This window comes from Pantherophis guttatus, chromosome 4 (assembly GCF_059756535.1).
Source record: "Pantherophis guttatus breed Tessera chromosome 4, ASM5975653v1, whole genome shotgun sequence".
NCBI lineage: Eukaryota > Metazoa > Chordata > Lepidosauria > Squamata > Colubridae > Pantherophis > Pantherophis guttatus.
Genome location: NC_142066.1, coordinates 71,301,384 through 71,321,597, shown reverse-complemented (window position 1 = coordinate 71,321,597; position 20,214 = coordinate 71,301,384).

Below are 20,214 nucleotides of genomic sequence, written 5' to 3'. Positions count from 1 at the left end.
CCTCCATTGATTAACATGTCTGAAATAAAACTGACAGAGCAAATTACAGGTGGGAGATGGATGGAGGGGCCTATCATGCGTACAATGGCCAAATTGATCAATGATGCATAAAGGCGAATATCTCTTCAATGGTAGTTTTTACACTCTGATGATGTTAGCAGAGGCTAATGAAAGCTAAGTGGATAATATATTTTAAAGTTCTGGAGATCACGATGTCTGTCTCTTCTTTTATATATACATACATATGTGTATATGTATATATAAATGTATATACCCTAACATATAAATACAATGTAATGTAGAGATCTAACAATATTGTTAGCTTTCCTTGGAAAAAGGAAATAACTTCTTACAAGGGATAAAGGAAAATAGGCATTAGGGGAAGGGAGAGATGGAGGGAGGAAGAAAGAAGGAAGGAAGGGAGGGAGGGAGGGAGGGACGGAGGGAGGGAGGGAGAAAGAAAAGAGCCAAACATGGAGAAAATAGCAAGTGTATCCAACTGAGCTTGTCAGCTGGAATGCTGACCGACTAGGTTCAGTGGTGGGATCCAACTAATTTAACAAATGGTTCATCCTAAAGACCAGATGAGTGTGGTTGGGGGGTGATTATGTGACTGAGTGGGCATGGCCAAATCAATGTCACTCATGGCAAGGTGGGGCGGCACAGGTGAGCTGAAGTGGTGATGGCTGAAGCCTTAAACTTACCTTTGTGCAGCAACAGCAACAGTAATTCTCCGGTGCTCTCCCGATGCATCTCCTGCTAGATCTCGTTGCCTGACAGTCAGGATTTTTAAAAAAGGTTTCTGCAGCTGGAAATGGCAGGTGGCTACTTCTGGCCTTTGTTGGTGCAGCTGGGCACATGACCCTGCCTTGAGATACTGGTCTGCAGCTGTCACCTCTTTTTTGGAACAGGAAGCCTATAGCCACTGGTCTTTTTCAGCACAAGAAATCTGCAGCCGCCGGTCTTTTTCAGCACAAGAAGCTTGCAACCTCCACCTCTTTTTCAGCGCAAGAAGCCTGCAGCTGCTGCTCTTTGATAGCATGTGAAGCCTCCAGCCACCGGTATTTTTTGGCACAAGAAGCCTGCAGCCTCCTCTCTTTGCTGGTGTGAAGGGCCTGCAGCAGCCATCTCTTTGCCAGCCAGAACCGACCTGGCAGTGGCGGCTGGAGGCTTCTTGTGCTTGCAAACACCGGCGGCTGCAGGCTTCTCATGCCAGCAAAAAGCAGTGGCTGCAGGCTTCTCGTGCCGGCAAAAAGTGGCAGTTGCAGGCTTCCAATATCACAAAAAAGTGGTGGCTGCAGGCTTCTCATGCTGGCAAAGAATGATGGCTAGAGGCTTCTCACACCGGCAAAGAGCGGCAGCTGCAGGCTTCTCATGCCAGCAAAGAGCGGCAGCTGCAGGCTTCTCATGCCAGCAAAGAGATGGTGGCTGCAGGCTTCTCGGTGGGGGGGGCGGAGACATGACGAGTCTTTCGGGCCTGTTCTGGACTGCTGCCTGCACGACCTCCACTCCATTTCGGGCCCCGCATCCAGCCTGTGACAAGGGGACATACCGCTTCCAGCCCAGCCCAGCTGGTGGATTGGCGAGGTGATGGCCCTCGGGGGAGACATTTTCTCTCAGGCCTCCCACTCAGAAAGCCCCTCAGAAGTTGAAGCTGAGTTGATCGATTTCCGGTGGCACCGCAGGCGTCAAAGACGCTCCTTTTGCGAGCGCCAGCCCCCGATCTTGTAAAGCCACTAGAACAGCGCAAATCAGCTGTCTAGCGGCTGGAAAACTTTCTCCCCGGGAAAAGGGGAGGAAGAGAGCAGACGGGCATAGGTAGAGCTCCCCAAGGAGCCCCAGGAACAATTCTGGGGCTTGAAGGCTGACAGCTCCCTGGAAGCTTGACAGAGCTCCGGATCCAGGACGTTTCTGCTTTAAGCAGAAGAAGACGCCGCAACCAACCCTGCAAACAACACTTGGAATAAACATCATTCGGAAGCAGGCTGACCAAATTCAGGAGAGATCAGATTTGCAAGTACTGAACTTTAACTCCAAATGTGTATTACTTCCTTCTGACTCATTAAGGGGAGAAAGTGAAACCAAGATGGTGATTGAGCTTTAATAGGGCATGAAAGCAAAAGTTAAAAAAGAAAGTTTCGTTTAGCGCTGGTAGCCCTGTTCAAAACTAGAGGTTTTTGCTTTAAAGAAAAAAGAAGATTAAGGCTAAAAAGATTACAGCAGTGACTTTTTTTTTTTTAAAAAGGATTGATATCATTTAAAGACTGGGAATTTTTGGAGTTGGTAGATTTGTTATTCTGGCTGCTAAATAAATTCAAATTGGAAACTAAAAATGGCTTCAAAACAAGTAAAGACTATTGTTACCAAAAGTGCTGGGATCTTGCCAGCTCAAACATCCAAATTGCAATCTCTCTCTGTTCCAACGGAATCACCAATATTAATACTTGAAATGTTGCAGGAAGCCCTTAAAACACAAGCCTCTGTTATAGAAAAAAAAATGCTTCAATGTTTGAGGATAAAATCCAAGATGTTGCTGAAGAGATAGTGCAAATTAAAGAGATTATTCAAAAACGTAATCAAGAAATTAGAGAAGATATTATCATGGCAGTTCAAGGTCTGGCAGGCCAAACTGAAGCAATAGATGAAAAAGTGGAAGAAATTAAGCAGTCTAATGAGAACTTGGAAAATAAAATGGGAGAGATCCAGAACAAGATGGAAAGAGCTGAGGCGGATGTGATAATGATACAATATAGAGATATGGAATTTGCTTTGAGAATAAGAGGCCTCAAAGAAAATAAGCAAGAGAATTTGAGAAAGATCTTTTCAGAAGCATTTGCACAGATAATGGGAGATCAAAAAGCAAATCTTGAATGGCAAATTGACAAAATTTATCGTGTCAATTCATGGATTGCCAGACAGAAACATCTACCAAGAGACATTGTAGTCTATTTTACAACAAGGAGAATACGCAACGAAATCTTACAAGTCACCTTTAAAAATAAAGTTCAAGTGCAGGGGCAGGAGGTTTTAATACTGAAAGAAATCCCCCCCAAAATGTTGAGAGCCAGAAGGGATTATGCCTTTCTGGTGGAAGAACTGAGAAAACATCAGATACAGTACAGATGTGAGGTTCGAGCTGGATTAGTGGTGAACTACTCAAGAGAAAGGTATCGTCTTAACTCAGTGTGGAAGGCAAGAGATTTTTACACTAATATACTAAAGGCTGGATGCCCACAGTCCCCAGAAGCTAGAAGGAAGACAGAAGCAGAGGGGGAGAAGGAAGAATCGCTGGTACAGGCCCAAAGGGAAGCTTTGATTACTCAAGAAGATTTAATACAACTTTCAACTACTGCTCAAGTTTTGGAGGTGTTTGATAAAATAGAAGAACCTAAGGATCAAAGACAGACCCGAGCGGCAGCCAAGCGTCAAGAAAAGTTAAGACTGCAGCAACTACAGATGATTCAAGAAACTACAAAAACAGAAGCAGTGGGAGGAGCAAGACCAAAAAGTAAAATGCATGGAGATTTCTAGCAGATACTCCAAAGGCTTCAGGCGGCCAAGAATGGCAACTAGATTTTTGACTTGGAATGTTAATGGCTTAAATTCATCACAAAAGAGGAGAAAAATATTTCATTATTTCAAACAGTTTAAAAATGATGTAATTTGTTTACAAGAGACTCACATTAGAAGTAAAGATCAAAAATACTTAATAAATGCAAGGTTAGGTATACATTTTGTTGCATCTGCTCCCGAGAAGAAGAATGGTATAGTTATATACCTAAAAAAAGACTTAATTGCCAAATTAATTGAAGCAGATGATCAAGGAAGATTTATAGCAATTGAACTTTTAATAAAAGGAGAAAAAATACTTTTAATTGGAGTATATGCACCGAACCAACAGCAGGAAAAATTTTATAAACTTTTACATTCCAAGTTACTACAATGGGATTATAAATCATGCATTTTATTGGGTGATTGGAATGGAGTTTTGGACACTAAAAACGATAAGAAGGGACTCTTGCAAAGTATCTCAACAAGTGCCAGATTGCCAAAATCATTTTTTGAAATGATGGATGATATGGAGTTGAGAGATATTTGGAGAGAGAGGAACTTTGAAGAAAAAGACTTTACTTTTTTCTCTGATAGACATCAGTCTTTCTCTAGGATTGATTTCATATTAATTACTAATGATCTTTTTTCTAGGGTGAAGAAGATGAAGATCTGCCCAAGAGTTTTAACAGATCATAGTCCAGTTTGGATGGAATTAGAGTATGGAATGGGATCTAAGAGGTCTTGGAGGCTAAATGAAAATCTGTTTAGATATGAGGAAAATGTAAAAGAATGCAAAAAAATTTTGAAAGAATTTTTTACTATAAATATGCATAAGGGTACATCTATGGAAATGGTTTGGGATGCAAGCAAAGCATATATGAGAGGTATTTTGATATATTGGAATAATAAACATAGACGCAAACAGGAGAAAAAAAGGAAGGACTTAGAAGAGGAAATTAAAAAAAAAAGAACAAGCTTTGATATTGAACCCAGCAGATAAGAAAATAAAAGAGGCAATTAACCTGTTGCAAGGGCAATTTAATATGCTAATGGCAGATCAGGTCGCAATTAATTTGCAATATGCTAAACATAATACTTTTTGCAATGCTAATAAACCAGGAAGATGGTTAGCATATCTGTTAAGGAAAAAACAAAAGTCATGGACCATAGAGAAAATAGAATATAAAGGTAAAGAGATTTATCAGCAAAACATGATTTAAAAAGCATTTTTAGAATTTTACACGAGGTTGTATGCTAGTGATAAAATTCAAAGTATAGATGTAGATAGATATTTACAGAAAGAGAATATTCCTATAATTACAATAGAACAAAGGGAGGGTTTAAATCAACCAATAACTTCTGAAGAGATCATGCTTGCAATTAAGCAGTTGAAAGTGGGTAAAGTCCCGGGGATGGATGGTTTGACAGCTGCTTATTATAAGCACTTGCAGATAGAAATGGTGGGACCACTTAAAGATTTATTTACCAACATACAATCTGGAGGAGATGTACCCCAATCCTGGAGGACAGCTTTTATTTCTTTGATTCCAAAGGAGGAGCAAGACCACACTCAGCCAAAAAATTATGGGCCTATATCACTTTTAAATACAGATTACAAGATTTTTGCTAAAATACTAGCAAATAGGTTAATGATAGTCATGCAATATTTGATTCATAATGATCAAACTGGTAGACAAATGGTAGACAAATGAAGAGTAATGTAAGGCAAGCGGTTAACTTATTAGAGTATTTGGGGAAGAACAACCAAATCCCTGCAGCGCTAATTTTTCTCGATGTGGAGAAAGCATTTGATCAATTTAATTGGCATTTCTTATTGAAAATAATAGAAAAGATGCAGTTTGGAGAATATTTTACACAATCTATTAAGGCAATATATCAGAAACAAACAGCGCAAATAATAATTAATGGTAGTTCAACAGATACTTTTAATATGGAAAAAGGAACAAGACAAGGATGTCCTTTGTCTCCATTATTGTTTATCTTGACTTTGGAATTTTTGTTGAATAAGATACGTGGGTCGGACAAAATAAATGGAATTAAAATTAGACAGTATGATTACAGAGTACAAGCATTCGCAGATGATTTGGTTGTTACTTTAACCCAACCATTACAGTCGGTTGTAGGTTTAATGGATATAATTAAGCAATATGGGCAAGCAGCTGGATTTAAAATAAATGCAGGGAAAACGAAGATAATAACTAAAAACATGACTACAAATCAAAAAGATGAATTAGAAAGATTAACAGGATTTGAAATAGTTAAAAATGTTAAGTATTTGGGGGTTCATATTATGACATCAAATGCGAAACTATTCACGCATAACTATGATCCGTTGTGGCAAAAAATACAGAGAGAGATGGAAAGTTGGAAAAAATTACAGTTATCCTTGTTAGAAAGAATAGCAGCAGTAAAAATGAATGTTTTGCCTAAGTTTTTGTTTCTTTTTCAAATGATACCAATACTTTAAAAAGATGAAAATCTGAAGATATGGCAGAAGGGTATTAATAATTTTGTCTGGGCAGGGAAGAGACTGAGAATAAAACAAAAAATAATGCAGGATATACGTGAAAGAGGAGGTCTCAAAATGCCCAATTTAAGACTATATTATGAGGCAGCTGCCCTATCAGCAATGAGTGATTGGATGAACTCAACAGAAGAAAGAATATTGAATATTGAGGGATATGATTTGGTTTTCGGGTGGCATGCTTATTTACTATATGATAAGAAAGTGGATAAGACTTTTAAAAGTCATATATTAAGGAATTCTTTATTGCGTGTCTGGAAAAAGTATAAGTATAAATTAAACGAGAAGTTACCAATGTGGGCAATACCCAGACACGCGATAGAGAATATAAGTGTAGAGCAAAAACAAGATGTGATTATATACAAAGAGCTTCTTAACAAGGAAAGAGGTATATTACAATTAAAATCTTTGAATCAACTAAGAGAAGAAGAGATAATTCAAACATGGTTTCAATATGTACAGTTGCAAGCTAGATGGAGAGAAGATCAGAAAATTGGTATTTTGCAAAATGAGGAGAATTTGGTAACACAGATTAGAGATCAAACTCAAATGCATATAAAAAGGCTGTATAATGCATTGGTAGAAATAGATTCAGAAACGGAGTTAGTTAAGGATTATATGATAAAGTGGGCATAAAATATTGAAGAACCAATAATGATGGATATGTGGGGAAAAATATGGGTTAGAAATGTGAAGTTTACGCAAGCCCAAAACTTAAGAGAGAATTTTTATAAAATGTTTTATAGATGGCATCTAGATCCTAAAAAGCTAGCCTGTATGTATCCAAGTGTGCAACCTAAGTGTTGGAGATGTGAATGTGATGATGCCACGTATTATCATATATGGTGGACATGTAAAAAAATTAAGGAAATTTGGATAAAAATATGGTGGATTATTCAAAATATTCTCAAAAAGAAGATAAAATTTACTCCACAGTTCTTTTTGTTATGTATAATTACAGATTGTACTGTTATAGAGACTAAGTTGATTTTAAATTTAATAACAGCAGCCAGACTTTTGGTGGCGCAGTATTGGAAGAAGGAAGACTTGCCTATTATTGAAGAATGGACATTAAAAGTAATGAATTTAGCAGAGATGGCTAAAATTTCAGTGTACTTGAAGGATCATTTAAATGAAAGATATATATCGGAATGGAGAAGATGGATTGACTATATTCAAAACAAATATCGGACTAAAAAGCTTCAAATAGCTTATGAATGAAACCAACTATTTTTTTAAAAAATTATGTTTTCTTAGTGGAAAGGGGAGTTGAAGAGCAAGAAGGAATTAAGAGCTTACAGAAAATTAGCATATTTTAGTTTATGTTTGTTAAATGTTATACCTTGTATTTGCTCTGGGAAGTCCAGGGAGGTTGGAGGGAGAGGAGGGATGGGGAATGGGGGATGGGGGGAGGAGGGAGGGGGAGGAAGGATGGGGAAAAAATCTGTTGTATTTGATAAAACTTTTTAATAAAAAAAAAGTTGAAACTGGGTCCAAAAGGTGGCCGAGCCTTGCCATGTCCCCCTCACCCTAGGTGGTCCTTCGGCTGAGTGCAGCAAGCCCAGAGCAGATCATTCCTTCCCTGCCATCAGCCTTATCTTCTAGCCCATGGGGCTCGTACCATTCTCACAGCTGCAGCCCAGCATGTGGGCAGAGATCCAGGGGAAGGCCAGAGCCAGGGACTGGCACATCCCCGACCCAAGGCAAAGGGCAAGAGGGGGGCATGCAGGCAGAGGCTCCAGGGAAGGCCAGAACCAGGGACTGATGCATCCCCTGACTGCAGTTGAAGGGCGAGTGAGCAGCATGCGGGTGGAAGGATGACAAGATCCATGTATGAAAGGTGGCCAAGCCTTGCTGTGTCCACCCTGAGGCAGCCCTTCGGCCGAGAGACTTACCTTTGTGGGTATCCGTGGTGAGTGGGTGAGGCACAGAGATCAGCTGGGCCACATGGTCTAGGTGGGTAAGTGTAACTCTAACCAGAGAGTAGTTGGGTACAGGCATGACTCTAGCCACCAGCCAAGGCGGGCAAGGTGAGATAGGGTTGGGTGGAGTGGAATGGGTGGGGCCAGCCAATGGTGACATTTGTCAATTCGCCAAACTGCACAGAATCTTACCAAACGGTTCGCCAAAATCGTTCCGAAGCGGCTGAAGCACACGTCTGACCTGGTTAAAGACCATGTGATACTGTGAGCTCTAGTTACTTGCACCAGCTCCTGCTACCCAGAACTTTGAAAGCATGCAAATGTGAATAAATAAATAGGTACCACTTTGGTGGGAAGATAACAGCATTCCATTCACCTTGGCATATAATCATGCTGGCCACATGACCACAGAAATGTCTTCGGACACTTCTGCCTCCCTTGGCTGAGATAAGCACTATTGCTTATCATGACTGGATAGGGGAAATCTTACCATTACTTTTCATTTCTTCTTACTTCCTATGGATTAATCTTTTATTGCAATGATTTCATCAATTCTAGACGTTTTCTTCACTAGGCCTGGAATCATTGTAAAACTGAATTGCTTGCACAGAAGTCCCTGAATTGTACAAGTCCCCACAAACCCTGGAATAGCTGACATCTTTGAAAAATTGCTTAGAATTGCAATATTTAATGTCATGGAAATAGAATATTGCTAAACTATTGGAGTTTAATCATGTCAACTGTATTTCATTAATGTAATGGTAATGAAATATAAGCAAAATCAAATGTCATTTTTCTCCTGCCTTATTTACTTTTTATACAGTACAGCCATTTAATTGGAGACCAAGGGTGGCACCTAGCTTGAAGAAAGGTGGGCATGCTTTAGTAGGCTATGATGTAATGATGACGAGGATAAAGATAACCATTGATTAATTGCCTTGTTCAGTGAGTAGTTTGTTTAGTTTTGGTTTAGTTTTATTTGATTTATATACTGCCCTACTTCCGAAGGACTCAGGGCGGTGAACAGCCACAAATACAAAATTTAAAAGCAAAATAAAACTGAATTAAACAATTTGGCCAAAAACAGATTTAAAACACCCCACTAATTAAAAACAAATTAAAATTTGCATTTTAAAAAGGGAAAAAAGGGAAAAGGGAAAATTAGGCCAGGCCAGCCTGATGGAATAAAAAGGTCTTGAGAGCGCGGTGGAAGGTGCATAGATCCAGGATCCTCCATATCTCCGGGAGAGCTCATTCCAGATAGTAGGTGCCCCCACAGAGAAGGCTCTTCCCCTGGGGGCCACCAGTCGACATTGTTTGGCTGATGGCACCCGGAGGAGCCCCTCTCTATGAGAGTGTACCGGCCGGTGGGAGGCTACTGGTGGCAGCAGCCGATCCTGTAGATAACCAGGTCCTAAGCCATGGAGTGCTCCAAAGGTGGTAACCAAAACCTTGAAGCGCACACGGAAGACCACCGGGAGCTAGTGCAGCTTGCCAAGTTACATGGGAATGCCATGTCGCTCCCATAACCACCTGTGCGGCCGCACTCTGCCCGAGTTGGAGCCTCCGGGTGCTCCTCAAGGGGAGCCCCATGTAGGGAGCATTGCAGTAGTCCAGGAGGGAAGTGATGAGGGCATGAGTGACCGTGCGTAAGGAGTCCCGATCCAGAAAGGGACGCAACTGGTGAATCAGGCGAACCTGATGAAAAATCCTCCCGGTCACGGCCGTCAAATGCTCTTCTAAAGACAGCCGTGAATCCAGGAGGACGCCCAAGTTGCGAGCCCTCTCCGTGGGGGCCAATAATTCACCCCCAATAGTCAGTGATGGAGTTAACTGACTATATCGGGACGTCGGAAACCACAGCCACTCGGTCTTGGATGGGTTGAGCCTGAGCCTGTTCCTCCCCATCCAGATCCGTATGGCCTCCAGGCACCGGGACATCACTTCAAGGGCATCATTGGGGTGATCCGGGGTGGAGATGTACAGCTGAGTGTCATCAGCGTACTGATGGTACTCCACCCCGAAACCACGGATGATCTCGCCCAGCGGCTTTACATAAATGTTGAACAGAAGGGGCGAGAAGACTGACCCTTGTGGCACCCCACATATGAGGTGCCTCGGGGTTGACCTCTGCTCCCCCTGCCAACACCGACTGCAACTGGTCAGAGAGAAAGGAGGAGAGCCACCGCAACACAGTGCCCCCCACCCCTAACTCTTCCAACCGGTGCAGCATGATACCATGGTCGATGGTATCAAAAGCCGCTGAGAGATCTAATAGGACCAGGACAGAGAGCAACCTCTGTCCCGAGCCTCCAGAGATCATCAACCAATGCGACCAATTCCGTTTCCGTGCTGTACCCAGGCCTGAAGCCCAACTGGATACACCAGATACACTGTTTCATCCAGGTGCTGGGGGAGCTGTCACGCAACCACACTCTCAACAACCTTCGACACAAAGCAAAGGTTGGAGACCGGACGATAATTAGACAACACTGCCGGGTCCAGGGAAGGCTTCTTGAGGAGAGGCCTCACCGCCTCTTTCAAGGTGGCAGGGAAGTCACCCTCACTCAATGAAGCATTTATAATCCCCTGGAGCCAGCCTCGAGTCACTTCCTGAGAAGCCAGCACTAACCAGGAGGGACATGGGTCCAATAAACATGTGGTCGCGTTCAGTCTACCCAGAATCCTGTCCATGTCATCAGGAGTCACAGGATCAAACTCATCCCAGATAACATTCTCAAGACCTGTCTCAGTCATCCCCCCTGAAACTACCCAGTCAGAGTCCAGATCTTCCCGAATCTGAGTAATTTTGTCATGCAGATACTGTACGGAGTCCTTGGCTCTACCTCCAAGGGGTCCTCCTGCACTCCCTGGTGGAGCAAGGAGCGGGTCACCCTAAACAGGGCGGCCAGGCGGTTCTCTGATGACGCAATAAGAGCAGCAAAATAATTACACTTTGCTGCTTTTATTGCCACTACGTAATTCTTAATATGAGATCTTACCAGTGTCCGGTCAGATTCAGAAAGACTGGCCCTCCAACTGCTCTCTAGGCATCTTTTCTGGAGCTTCATCTCCCTTAGCTCCTCAGTGAACCAAGGAGCCAGATGAGATCGGTGCCGGGTGAGAGGCCGCAAAGGCACGACCTGATCCAGAGCTCCAGTGGCCGCCTTATCCCAGGCGGCCACTAGGTCTCCAGTCGAGGCGTGAGCCAGAGCCTCAGGGAATGGCCCAAGCTCCATCTGGAACCTGTCATGCTCCATCAGGCGCCTGGGATGGAACTATTTTATCGGCTCCACCTCCCTGCGGCGAGGTGCAGTGGTTCGAAGGTCAAGGCAAAGGAGAGAGTGAGCCGACCATGACAAGGGCTCGGTGACTATATCCCCTATCTCAAGATCACTCAACCACTGTCCAGAGACGAAAACCAGATCCAGCGTGTTTCCCCCCGTGTGAGTAGGGCTATGAATTAGCTGGGTCAGGTCCATAGCTGTCATGGAAGCCATGAATTCCTGAGCCACCCACAGACGACTCACCCACAGTCGGCAGGTTGAAATCCTCCATGACCATAAGTCTAGGGGTGTCAACTGCCACTGCTGCGATGATGTTGAGTAGCTTGGGCAGGGCTGCCGCCACATGGCAGGAAGCCAGATATGTGATCAGCAAACCCATCTGTACCCCATGACCCCACTTCACAAGGAGGGACTCACAGCCTGCCGTCTGAGGAACAGTGGCCTCCCTTGGTCTAAGACCTTCTTTAATAATAACTGCTACTCCCTGCCCCTCCCCTGTGACCTCGGCTGATGAAATGCGTGGAAACCTGGTGGGTACATTTCAACAAGGGAACCCCCCCTTCTGGCCCAACTAGATCTCTGTAATACCTGCCAGGTCCGCTCCCCCCTCCTGAACAAGATCACAAATGAGGGGGGCCTTATTTACTACAGACCTGGCATTGCACAACATCAGCCGAAGGCCCGGGCCCTGAGGGTCTGTGCAACCTGGGGAAGGTGGAGCCTTGAGGGCCGGAGAGCGCCACCACTCGTAAACAGCGAGCGCACGCTCCTCTAACACGATATGCCCCCCTGCTCCCACTGTATCTGCCCCACCCACCCACAGTATTGATGTGTATCAGTTAAGATAAAGTCATAAAATGACTTTATTACCAATGGATGTACTTATGACTCTTGCAGCATCACTCAGTGACAGCCATTAAAATCAGTACATATAGTTTTGTGCCTGAACTATTGTTCCCCCCACCTTGTGGAGTGGAAAAATTTGGAGAGTAAAAAGAGATTACAAGAGAGTAAGCAGGCATACAATGGATAATACATTGAACTGTGTTTGTAGGGCACTCACAGTTGTCAGTGCTACAGCATTCATTTTGATATACATTTTCTATTGTGTGCCAACTTAATTTCTTGTAATTCATTTTTTTCCAATAAATGTAAATACAAAAATTAACTTCATTCTTGCCAATTAGCCCAGCATTTGTGTGAGCATTCCAGTGCCAGGTGAGCAAACAATGAAGAAAGCGGGGAAAGAAAAGTATAGTCATATGATTTCCCATATAATGATCATTACATGATAGAGCTGCTGGTCCCAATTGGTCATTATATGAGAACTACCCAGGGGTGAAATGCTACCAGTTCGGACTGGTTCGGCAGAACCGGTAGTGACGGTGGCGGTGGTTCCGAGAACCGGTAGCGATGGCAGTGCAAGGCTCTGCCCACTCACTCGGTTGTTGTTAAAACCAGGAAGTAACCTGTTTTTTACTCTCTGCACATGTACAGAAGGGTTTGCGCATGCACAGAGAGTCCGAGTGTGCATGTGATGCGTACACTTCCGAATCGGTAGGGAAGGTAAGTAGATTTCACACCTGGGACTACCCGTACTTTTCTAAAATGAGGACATGACTAATCATGTACTCATTTTGATGGTTCAGTGTTATCTGATGATAATATTTATTTATTTATTTATACTTTATTTATAAAGTATAAATAAAGTATATAAATAATAAATATTTATTTATTTATTAATACTTTAAAGATCAGGCTAAAACAATGTAATTCAATGATTCTCTTTCAAACATAGGGTAAAATTATAATAATGTACAGATATGGATTAAATGAAACTTGCTGGTACTTATTCTCCAATTTCTCCACTCTGCATTTCATTCTCATCTCATAAGGCTAATTTGTTCCAAATTAATATATGGTCAGCTCCTCTTGACCTTTACTTAGGCTTCAGTTTAAAAGTTGCCTCTCTCTCTCTCTCTCTCTCTCTCTCTCTCTCTCTCTCTCTCTCTCTCTCTCTCTCTCTCTCTCTGTGTGTGTGTGTGTGTGTGTCTGTGATTGTATAGGTTAGGGTGTAGGCTCCTCCCCAGCTCTCACTTCCATATTGCATACGTCACAACATATACTTTATTTACTTAGTTGTTTTTAATTTCCGGCACAATTGTTCCTACTCAAGAAAGATTAAAATAGCAGAATTGATAGCAGTCATGTTCCTCCATTGATCAAGATGAAAGTCATTTGGAAATTGTTGGATAGAATATCTAATTTAGGAGCCAAACCCTATCTATATTATTGAAGAGAAGACGAAATGAAGAACTGGACAGAAAATTGAATAGCTACCGTAGTTATTTTGTTTTTCTACAAATAGTTTGCTGATCACCACAATTCACCACAATTTTATCTGCTTCCATCTTTAAAAGGTACAGTTTCCTATACCATTAGCATAATAAATATGGTCAAGAGAAGTTCTCTTGGAAAGGGGTATCAAGGGCTGCTTGAAGTTAAACTGATGGAAGTAATCAGCAGAGTATTATCAAATATAATGTGTCTATGTATAAATGATTTTTAATGACATTTGACTGTTAGAAAATAACTTTAATGGAAAGTTGAAAGAAAAATCAACAAGGTAAACTTTCTTCAGAAATCTTGGGTGTTTTCCAAACATAGATGCCTACCAAAAATATTCACCCACATCAGCAATAACAACATCAACCCAGAAGGCACAAACAGTATTTTTTAATCAATCAAGATAAAGAAGGATATTAAAGAAAAAAAGTGTTCTTTAGAAAGTGAAAGTCTTGCCCAAATGAAGACCAAAGAAAGTGCAAATTTATATTAAATACAAGCAAATAGGAAATGATGTAAAATAGGATTATGAGGAAATTATAAACAGAAAAGTACAATAAGTCCAACCACTATCAAAATTAAAATTTATGAGTAGGAGGAAATCAATTAGGCAGCTACCCCATTTGATAATTAGCATTCAGACTGGAAAAAGAATCTGTTTAGTTTTGGGTTAGAATATTGAGACTTGAGACCTGAGACACTAGAAACTTGAATTAGTTCTAAACTGGAAGAAATTGGGAGATTATGATTTCTAGCCCTCTCTTAGGCACAAAGACAGTTGTGTAATCTTGGGCCAATGATTCTCTGAGCCTTGGGAAGCAGGCAATGACAAACCATTTCTGAAAACTTTACCAAGATGCTAACTCAGGAAGTCACCAGGAGTCAACACTGATTGGAGGAGGTTTGTGTGTGCATGTGTGTGTGCGCGTGTGCATGCATACACGTGCATGCATTGCTGTGTATATGCAGGTGGAGAGAGAGAAAGACACAGACAGAAAGGAAGAGGAGGTATTTAAATAAGACACATTGGTTTTCCTTTTGGATCTCCAAGTCCACCATATTTTCCAGGGTAGGAATCCTCAATTAATGCCAGACAATGGCTTCCAAACCTTTGCTTGAAAACATCTATAAGGGAGCAATCATAACATCAGGAAGCAGATTCTTTGTTGTTTAACAATTCAAACAATCAGGAATTTCCTCATAATAATGAAAATGAGTTGAAATTCTAGACTATAGATATATTGAAGGTTAAGATTAGATATTATTCATATAATAGTGTAATATCTCCTGAAGATTTCTTACTTTGCATTCCTTTTATATAGCAGTCAAAATAATGCTTATCTGACATGGAAGGAGGATCTAAGATAAATTAGTAAAAGCATTTTATAGGCAGCTAAGCAAACATAAAGTGGTACAAATGCAAGAAGGAATAATAAATTCACATAGAGAAGGAAATTCTTTTCCCCATCTCAAAATATTTAGAGTCATCAAATGTTGGCAAATTTGGGAGAACTAACATCAAGCAATTTTTTTACAATGCAGAGTTAAGTTATAGTTAAATTCAGGGTTATAACTGAGTTTATTCAAATAAATATTTCGAACAGGAATGAATTTATATTTTTGGCAATTTATGTATAACGTCAAGATAATATAGAATATGAGAAACAGTTGTTCACTACAGTTCAGATGTGGATTTTAGACCGGTTTCTCCAAGAAGTTTCTATGCCAATGAAATTCCAAGCTCAGGTAGATTTCTAATAAAATTAAAGCTCTTATCCAAATAGTTTGAAATATGAAATCACAAGTCTTGCTGAAAAATGTCAAGCCTTTCTAAAGTAGTAGATTAAAATGAGTATGTTCAGTAGCGCAGGGAAAGACTTATTTTTCAGTGATAACTTACCAAAGGTAGAAATTGGAATGTTAACATATGCAAATAAGTAAAAAACAATATAGGTTGTTGAAGTCCATACCTAACCTTTGTTTTCTTAAAGGACCTTGTTGACTAAGTAGGCCTGCAATGAAATATGAAAAATAAATGAAAGCAATTAATATACTGTTTCAGAGATCATGTTGACATAATGGAATATATTGTTAATATTTGCCTATGTATTGCTAATAAACAATACCAGCATGTTGATTAAGCCTTCAATATATTATGGCCTGCACGATTCTAAATTTACATCAGAATATTCTGATGGAAATTTCTGATAATTCTTGTAGCTGTAGTCAGCTTTCTTTTTAGATTCTATTTAGGGGGAAAGAAAATCTGGAAAAGCCACCAGCCAATTTTATAACTCTTAAAACATCATTTAGGATTGCAGCAGCATTCCCTCAAAATAGTAGTTCTCAGCCTGTGGTCTGTGAACCCTGGTGGCTGCAATGTCATCACAGGGGATCCGTGAAGTCTTGGAGAAATGTTATGATTTACATCTTAAATTAAGTCTTGGCAGTTTGTGGCCACGGTCCATGCCCACAAAAGGTATTTAAGGAGGGCCCATGCTGAAGAAAAGATTGAGAACTGCCTCAAAATCCATGGATTTCCCACAATTGAAAATGTGTAATGCATTTTACATTGTTTTTATACTATTATAGTCTTATGCCAGTGAATTATGCAATTAAGGAACAGCTTTGCTAACATGTTAGATTCATAATGTATCAAACATTGCCTGTTTTTGAGTTAATGCAAACTCTATACTATTTTTATAAGAGGCATTTAACTAAATTTATTTTATTTTATTATTTTGTTCACCAATTCATTTTGAAATCTCATTAGCTGCTCATCTTCAGGTCAGATTATGATTTGATCTCCATCTATAATAACTCTTCTTTGTAGTTAGCCATGTTTAGGTTCTCTATACTAAAAATCACAATAATCTGAATGTTAAATTGTTAAAAAGTTTGCATTCTGAACAATAGTAATGGTAATAATAGGACTGGAGTAGCAACAGAATGTAATTAAATGTATAACTAAAGGAAGATTGCTGACAATGAGGTCCTAAAAATAATTTAAACATTATTAAAACGCAATATTTAAATCTAACCTAATATGTTACCAATAAATTAAGGAAATAAATAAACACTTAACATCAGTCTACCAAATGCTCAATGGATTAAAAAAAAAGATTTAAAATGGTAAAAGACAATATGAGGTGGAGAAAGGAAGGTCTATTTAAACAGGGAATTATAGAGTCTTGGCATTGCCAAAAAATATTTTTCTCCTCTTCTTAGTTTTGGTGGGCCAGTTCTGTACACGTGACCAAAGCAAAATACAATTTTTGTGTCCCATGGATAGCAAAGCTTATTTTCTAAATTTTAGTGCAAATGTAAAAACAGCTAACAATATCAGGTGCAATTCTATGTATTTACATGTATTTAATGCCAAGTCAAATGGAAGTTGTAACTGATGAATCCAGTTTCTCTATTGTGAAAGAGTTCATGAAAAAGCTCAATGAACAAAGACCATTTTAATGAAAAAAGAGGAAGAAAAAAATATTTTTTTTTCTTTCTGTTCAACTGTATCCACTTCTCTGACACTGCCTGGATAAGTGCCTGCAATTTTCTTGGCAGAGTTTTTCAGAAGTGGTTTACCATTGCCTCCTTGCTAGAGTTAAAAGAAAGTGACCCAAGATCACCCAACTGGCTTCATGCCCAATGCAGTACTAGAACTCACAGTTTCTAGTCTGATGCTTTAACACCAAACTGTCTAAGAAAAACTTGTATTGCGGCAAAACCTGGAGCAATTAAGGTAGAAAACACAAGAGATACAGGTTAAAATCCATGGCTGCATCTAGGCAGGATATTTAGGTTCCCAATTCCTTGAGAGATGAGAGGGAAGTACAGGCCCGCTCCAATTCTCTGAAATACCTTGCTTCCAAAGACTTTTTTACATCATTGGCATTCCGTGAAGCTGTAAAAATCTGCTCACGCTGAGCAGGGTGAGCTTTTGTATCCTAATGGTAAGATTGGGCTGCTACTCTGGACTGTGTTGTTTGACTATTGGTGCATTGCAGTGTTGGGAATATTTTTGTCTATTTATGTTTTATACACACACAAATGTGCATGCACAACACACACACACACGCACACACACACACACATGTAAACTTTATGGAATATTGAATTAAAGATAATATGTACATCAGTCATGCACACAAACATGCACACCTTGAATTGTATGCTATCAAATTGGAATAATAAAATGATGGTATCAGTGGAGATAATAATTGCCCTTATTGCACATTAACTATATTAAAATTGTTACATTAAAATAGACTCAGTAGGGATACCATTTAATAAAACAATTGTTTTTAATCATTATTTGGGGAATGAGAGTGCTTTAAATATTTATGTAGCATTAGATTTATATCCTACTTTTTCTCCAGAAAATGAGAAATAGCAAAATCAATTAGAATAAATGCTCAGTAGCTTTTGACAGAACTCTTATTCATTGAAGTTAGCTGAGTCAACAGTCATTTTCTTGACTAAAATACTAAAGATGGTTGAGAGTAGATCTGCCAGACTATATTCTTTTTAGTGATAAACCACACATAAGTGATATAATTCTTTTTAAGTGAAACAGATGAACAACACCAGACTATGCTGCATATATAGATACTAGCAAACTAAATCTTGTGGCAGACTAAATGCCAATTCTATCCTCAAATATACTCCAAATGTTTAATTGCATGAATTATAATTTTAGGGCAGAATAACCTTCTTCATCCTGCAATAGATATTGCTATCATTAATTTGGAATGTTCTGCTCTACTTTACCTGGCCATTTTAAAAAAATCTATAATTAAAAAAAAGGCAATATCCAAAACAAGTTGAAGTACCTCTGTGTTCATTAATCCACACTGTCATTGCTGCAAGATGACCATCTTTGGAAAAATAAAATAACAATCCTAAAATAAAACAACAATCCTAATAATAATCCTTATGTAGCTAAGAAAATAAATAAGCTTTCTTATTTAAATCACCAACTGTTGGTGATTTAACACAATTTCTTATAGCCTGAGATTTGTTATTAAAATATACATATTAACAAACAAATATATAGTCACAATTCTTCAATTCTTCACGGTCACTCACGCCCTTGTCACCTCCCGGTTGGACTATTGTAATGCTCTCTACATGGGGCTCCCCTTGAAGAGCACTCGGAGGCTCCAACTGGTCCAGAATGCGGCCGCGCGGGTGGTTATGGGTGCAACCCGTTGCGCCCACGTGACACCCCTCCTGCGCGAGCTGCACTGGCTCCCAGTGGTCTTCCGGGTGCGATTCAAGGTGTTGGTTACCACCTTTAAAGCGCTCCATGGCATAGGACCCGGGTACCTTCGAGACCGTCTTCTGCCACCAATAGCCTCCCACCGACCAGTCCGCTCCCACAGAGAGGGTCTCCTCCGGGTGCCATCAGCCAAGTTATGTCGGCTGGCGACACCCAGGGGGAGGGCCTTCTCTGTGGGAGCTCCAGCCCTGTGGAATGAACTGCCCCCCGAAATACGAAAGATTTCCGACCTCCGGGTGTTTCGCTGCGCTCTGAAGACCCTGTTGTTCCGCCAGGCAGGGTTACTAACATAACGTTTTAAATTGGGGTATTTTAAATTTCTGGGATTTTAATTGGAGCCTAATTATTTAATGATTTTAAATTTTAAATTGTTGTCGTGTTTTTTGTGTTTTTAAATAGGCTGTACACCGCCCTGAGTCCTTCGGGAGAAGGGCGGTATAGAAATAAAATTATTATTATTATTATTATTATTATTATTATCTGTCCATTTACCATTCTGTCCCCTTTCCTACTCACCACCACAGTAGTTACGCATACTATGTGTATATATTATGTGTATATGGGAATACTCCATATATATGCTTTATGAAGAAAGCTTATGCAATAATGTATATGTTAGATTTTTAGGTACCACAAAATTCTTTTTGGCAGGTTTTCTTCTAAACACTATATGTGCAAAATCTGTAAATTTAAGAGGGAACAATCATTTGATGAGGAGACAAACAAATAAAAGTGACTTAAAACTTTCTTCATTCATAAAAAATAGTTTACAGCAAATAACCCCATTATTTTTTATTGATTAACAAAATGCCCATCAATGTGATATGTCCATCTTATAGAGGGAGAATCTTTATTCTGCAAAGACCTCTTGAACAATCAGTATCTAGGTGTACTACATGCATATAAGTGCTGTGGCACTGTATTTTCTCTACATCTGTTGGCCAGGAAGGAACCATAAAGGTCTTTCAATAGATGTCCAATCTCTCATTCTCAAAGTTGATTTGAAAATCCCCACAAACATAACCAAAAAGTGAAGAAAGGAGATTTAATTTTTGCATGCTCTCTGATCATTCCTGCTATAACTGCTATCAAAGACCTTCATCATTGTCTTGGCAGGCAAGCTTACATCCTTTTAAAGTAGCCTTATATCCCAACATAAATCATCTGAGTTTGGTGACCCCTTCTCCTACCCATTACATTTGGAAATGAATTTAGACTTCTTTAATAGGGCAACATTATTATTTTTTTATGCATGTGTTCATCTTGTGAAGCCAAAAA